Raw genomic sequence first — 6,000 nt, 5'->3', positions numbered from 1 at the left:
TGCCCGGGCTGCTTCTCCCGCCTCCGCCGCCGGCGTCCTGTCTTTGTTTGCGGTTGGCTTTTTTTTTTTTTTCGTTCAGAGCGCACAGAGTGAATCAAGCTGGAGTTTGGGCAGCGGTGCGGTGGCCCGGGGGTCCCTGCGAGGAGGGGGAATGGGTCGGGCGGCTTGCAGACCCCCACCCGGACGTCTCCCTGCTCTCGCTACCCCCAGGGGAGCCCTTGGTGGGGCGGGAAACTAGCAGGATCCGCGGAGAAGTTGGCGGTGGGGGTGCCCAGGGACGCCAGGCACAAGCCGGTCTGATCATAAGAGCTTCGCCTGTGCCCCCCCGCCTACACACACAAGGAAGACCCATGGCCGCCCTGCTCCTCTGGAAGCCCTGCGGGCCGGCAGCTTTCCGTTCCCTGGGCCCAGGGAGAGTCAAGTTTTCTTCCTGGACTGGAGAGAAGAGGAAGAGTGGACAGACCCCACCTATCCTGTCCTGCCCTGTGAGACGGCAGGTGCGGAGCTGCGGGAGCTGGGTCTAACCCATGGCGCAAGACAGGCTCCATTACTTCCCAAAGCCGTGAAAGCCTGAGCTTATCCAGCCACTGTCTTTGGAAACTTGGCCACAGCGAGCCTGGTTACACATTTACCAGGTTGCTGGGCCGGGGAAGCCACTGGACGCAGGGAGAGCTGACAGGACCCCCCAACTGTGAAGGGGGAGCAGAGGGGAGGTGGGGTGGGGGTCTCAGAAGGCGGGAGTTGCTGTAGTTCTCGTGGAGGAAAACCTGAAATGGGGGGAGACTGGGAGAGACGCAGGGGCTACGGAACCCGCGTGGTGCAGCTGAGGGAGGAATGAGGGGCGGTCTCCAAAGGCCGGCATGGCAGTGCTGGGGTGAGGGAGCCAGTTGGAGGACCTGTGGTGATAGGAAACTGAGAGAAGATGAGATGGAGGGAGAGTGTGGACAAGACAGATGCTACCAAGTCCAAGGTCATACTGCGTTTATGTGACAGGCACCCCTGGAGTTGAGCAGTGCACAACCTGCACAGATGTATGCGGTGCAGCCCTGTGAAAACCCCAGGTTCACGGTTTAACGGGGCTCTGCCCTGGAAGACTGCTGGCACTGTCTTTTTATATTCTCACCCCTTCTCTGTTCTTTCCCCGGCATCCAGAACGATCTTTTTAAAGCATGAGAGCATGGCACTTGTGTGCAAAACCCCTCCAGTGACCTCTCATTGTACTGAGAACAGAAGCAAAACTCTGGGATCCTATGGGATCTGCCCTTGGCCTGCCCCTTCCACCTGGTCACTTTCTCTCTGCCTGGCTCCCCAAATCTGGCTCCAGCGACTTCCTTTCTCTCTTGGCAAGCCAAGCCCTTTCCCCATCAAGCCCTTGTACCCGGACCATTCTTCCTCCAGACCTTCACCCACTGTTTTCTTCTCATCATTCAAGTCTCTGCTCAAGTGTGACCCCTCTAGGAGAGCTCTTCCCTGACCCCAGTTCTAAAGTTCACTCCTGGTCATTCTGCGTAACACCTCTGTCTGCCCCACGAGAACATCTCTTGTTTGTACTGCATTTCCAGTGCTCAGAACAGTGCCAGGCCTTGGTAATCTTTCTAAAAATACTTGTGAAATGAACAAATGTTAATCCACAAGTTAGACTTGGTAGCGGGCAGCTTCCCAGCCTGGCCCTCGAGTGACAGGGAGAGGCCATCTGACAGCTTGAAAACCAGTACGAGCCTAGAAGTTAAGTGGCCTGAGTCCTGGTCCCTTTCCTTATTGTTGCCACCAGAGCCTCCGTGTCCTCACCTGTCCTGGAGGGAACCAGATTGGCCGATCTCAGCGGTCACGTGCTGGCCACCTCTGTGACTCCAGCGCACCACCCGTCCAGCACACCACCCATCCAGCACAGGCAGAGGAGCCGATGAGCAGGTCCTGGGGGTATCCACAGCTGCAGCACCTCCCCTTTCCATGGGCTCCTGATGTTGGAGGAGATGCCTCGCTTTTTCTGGCCTAAAACTGAGACTTAAATAGCAAGCAGTACTGTAGAGGCAGCGAGTTGCCCTGGGCAGGGAACCCGCCCCAGACAGACCCTGGTCTGCATCTCCGCTCCCTGCTTCAGACGTTTTCCTACCTTCTCTGCACTGCAGCTTTGGCAGATAGGAACGCTCATACCCTGCTTACAGGTTTGCACGAGGATTTGTGGGTTCCTCTGTGAGAAACTGAAGAAAGATCAACTCCTTTCTGGTTATCTTAGAAAGTGAGTATGTCCACGGGGTGGCCTGATGCCTGGGTTGCCAGCCAGCCTGGCTAGTTCCCGCCGAGGCTGGAAGGGCTGCAGGGCTGCGAGTGCCCGAGAGCTTCACTTGGTGAAGGAACAGCAAAAAAATCACTTGTGAGGAAGGCAAAACAGCTGGTTTCCTTATTTGGCACCAGACACCTGTGGGGTGTGAGCCTGCGGAGATGGGTCTGCAGAACCAGAAAGGAGAGAAGCGAGTGTATTGCTCTTTCCTGGGCAAAGTCACTTGCATTCTGAGGGAGGGCTGCTGGTTGTGTTCCGAGAAGTGAGGCTGTTTGGTGGCCTGGCTTCCCTCTTCCCCAACACAGAACACTTGCATTTTTGCTGTGTGTGGAGGTGAAGAGATGCTGTTTGGGGAACTTCTACAACGTGCCCAAGGCTGGACTTGTTATTTTACCTGAGGGGACAGACACGACAGGTCTAACCACCTTCTTTCTCCCACTTTCTCCCGTGCCTACCCCTTTTATAGAGCCTGGGAACCTAAAACTCACCTTCTGAGCACCCAAGAGATGGCCATGTGACAGAGTTCTGGCCCATAATATAGAAATGGATATTTGTTGGACAGATCATCTCCTCCTAATTAAAAAAAAACAAAGTTTCCAGAAGAGAAGAACTTTAATCTCCTTCCCACGTCTCTTTTCCTCTCACCTGTAATACGGATGTGATGGTTGAAGGTGCAGCAGCCCTTTTGCAACCATGAGGCAAGGCACGAGGATGAACCCCACCAGGGTAAGAGTCTAGCCCCTGAGAACACATCGTCTCTCACCGAAACATAATCAGTATTGTAAGACACACCTTTATTTAAGTACCTTTAGGAAAGATAAAGTGCTGCGAGTTACCGCAACTTGTCTGCAAAGCACATCCAGATTCCCAAGATGTTAAAATGCTGGGGGAAAAAAAGGTTGGTCTTAGAATCAATGAGAGTTGAACAGGTGTCTGAGCCCTGGCATATCTACCTCCAGATTTCTGTGAGAACAACAAACTCCTGATTCTTTCAGGCATCGCAGTCGGGCTTTCTGTTATTTTATGGCAAAACGTATTCCTAAAGCTGACCTCTCACACTCACCTCCTGAGACGGGTGTTAACACCTGTATGTTACTAATGAGGACGTGGACTACAGAGCATGTGACCCACACACCGGAAGCCCACTCGGGGACCTCCAGGTCGACTGCCCTTGACCCCCGTCCCCGACCTGCTCCGTTGCTTTTCCTGCCGTGTACGTGGCCTTCGTGGCGGCCCAGCAGGGAAGGGTGACAGCGGCTGTGCAGCTGCACCCAGCCCCCATCCCGCTGCCCTGGAGGACCCTGGCTGTAACTCATCAGGGTGTGACGTTTGGTCTTGGGAGCTGGAGCCAGGACATCAGAGCTTGGCAACCCTTCTGGCACAAGGTTTCCTAGTCATTTGGACAGTTTTTCTTGCCCTTTTCCTCACGTTTCTCTTCCCTGCCTTCCTCATCCCCTGTCAGACGAAAGCATAGGCCTTGAGAAGCCTCCGTGTGCGTGTGGAAGGCATCCCCTCCCCCTGGCTCGCTGATAATTTCTTTCCAGAGCGTGGGGCCCGGAGGCCACATGTGACAGAGAGAGAAGTTTGCAGAAGAAGGTCCTGGTCAGGAGCTTCTGGTAAGTTTGTCGGTCACTTTCTTTTGCGGACAGCCCCCTGGAGACCCTGGCCGGGGTCGGGGGGGGGGGGCGACTCTGCCCCCGGGCCGGACAGAGGCCGTGTGTGCTCACAGCTTAGGGAAGCCTTCGCTCCAACTGAATTTTGTTTCCTGAAGCTGATGGAGAAGAGATTGTTGGAAGGATGTTAGCGTTAAGTCAGAAAGAATGGGCCTTTCCAGAGCTCCGTTATCCCATCTGCGAAGGAATTTGAGAACAGTGGGGGCGGATGACATGGGGTATCCGTCAAACTCACACCCTAGAACATTGTTTTGGGGAGTGTGGTCTGTGGGCTCCCTGGAAACGCCTACGAAGCGCACGAGGGAGGAACGGCTCCTTGGGGAGGGACTCCCTGCAGCTGGAGAGGAGGCTGCGGGGAGGGCGGGGGCAGGGCTCTGTGCCGCGACCCCAGGCTCCCAGCAGAGGCGGGGCTGGAGACGTGGGCGGGCCCTGCGGGGCTTCTCTTCTCCGGAGTGAGTCCGACAGGGGCAAATGGTCTTTTCCCGAGAAAACCCTCTGAGAGCGGTTCCCCAACCCGCACCCCAAGGCCCACAGTCCGGCCTGCCGGCTGGAGAGCTGACCTCTGACCCCCTGTTTGTGCTCAGCCGGGACTCCACTCCAAGCCCAGCCTGGCCTGGCACCCCAAACCAGAGTTCTCGGAAGGCGTGTTCTTAGGGGCCCACGCACCGCACAGGAAGCCTCGGATTGCAAACACATGTGGAAAACTGCTGACTCCGTGTGAACGGGTCACATCCCCTAGTCTGCGTCGGAGGGGCCCCTGCGCGCTGGGGAGAGGCGGGGTCGCGCTGTTTGACCGTGTGCCAGGCTGAGCCGAGCTTCTGGCTTCCGAAGGATTCAGGCTGATGGAGGCTTCTTTTGTAAATCAGCCTGTATGGTAATTCTTTTCCTTTCCTCTTCCTGCAAGGGAAGTATTGGGGCGCACTTGTCTTGATCCCACGTGGGGCTGTCAGCTTTTCCCCCCATATTTGTCTGCGGGGCCTGTTCCAGCATCCACCAGACTGGGATGGGCTTCCTGGCTCAACAGATCTGTTGAATGCACCCAGGCACAATTTTTAAAAGTTTAACTTTTATTTTGCTCTCATTGATAGGCATGCAGCTATGAGAAAAATACATAGAGATTCCACGCCTCCTTTACCCGGTCTCCCCCACGGCAACATCTTGCAAAACTATAGTCAATACTGCAAAGAGGATATTGAGGATTTGGGCGCTGACACATTCAAGGTGTAGAACATCTCCATCACAAGGGTCTCAAATGTCACCCTTGTACACCCACATTCCTCCCTCCTACCACACCCCTCTGTTACCCTTGGCAACCACTAATCTGTTCTTCGTTTCTACAATTGTGTCATTTCAAGAAAGTCATAGAAGTGGAATCATGTGGCCTGTGATCTTCTGGGGTTGGATCTTTTGGTTTCACTCGGCACAGTTCTCTGGAAATTCATGCATCAGCCATTCTTTTTTATTGCTGTATAGTATTCCCGGTGTGGCTTTTTAACTGTTCGCTCACGGAAGGACACCTGGGTTGCTTCCAGTTTGGGTGTGCCATGACTGACGCTGCTAGGAGCAGGTTTCTTGTGTGAACACAGGTTTTCCTTTCTCTGGGATGCCATGGTTTCATCCTATGATAGTTGCATTTTTAATTTTTTAAAAAACTGCCTAATTGTTTTCTGGAGTGGTTGCACCATTTCCCATGCCCGCCAGCAGCGTGTGAGTGATCGTTCCTGTGCGCCCTCCCCTGTGCCCCGTGTTGCCACTGCTCTTTGTTCTGGTCGTTCTGATACCTGTGTGTGATACTTTGATACGATTTAAGTCTGCATGTCCCTGGTGGCAGGGCTGTGGGAGGTCTTTCCATGTGCCCGTTTGCCGTCGGCGTCTCCGCCCTGGTGAAATGCTTCTGGGAGTCTTCTGCGTGTGTTCTAACAGGATTGTTTGGCTTTCACTATGGAGCTCTGAGACCTTCTGTAGCCTAGCTGCCAGTCCTCTGTCAGACAGGTGGTTTGCAAATGTTTCCTCCCTGTGTGTGAGCTGTCTTTTTCATCCTCGTAA

At 54.5% G+C, this 6,000-nt stretch overlaps 1 long non-coding RNA gene across 1 annotated transcript in view; it reads left to right on the top strand.

The window, feature by feature from the left end:
• The first annotated feature begins 2,755 nt into the window (after positions 1–2,755).
• The window catches only part of LOC116276930 (uncharacterized), a 61,391-nt gene continuing 58,146 nt past the window's right edge, over positions 2,756–6,000 (top strand). The window contains exons 1-2 of the long non-coding RNA XR_004186444.2: positions 2,756–3,007; positions 3,826–3,897. This is a non-coding gene — a long non-coding RNA (uncharacterized lncRNA). The remainder of the gene's footprint in view (positions 3,008–3,825; positions 3,898–6,000) is intronic.

Source organism: Vicugna pacos, chromosome 34, assembly GCF_048564905.1.
Source record: "Vicugna pacos chromosome 34, VicPac4, whole genome shotgun sequence".
In the NCBI taxonomy this organism is placed as follows: domain Eukaryota; kingdom Metazoa; phylum Chordata; class Mammalia; order Artiodactyla; family Camelidae; genus Vicugna; species Vicugna pacos.
The sequence above is the reverse complement of the archived record's forward strand: the minus strand, read 5'-3'. Positions and strand labels throughout refer to the sequence as shown.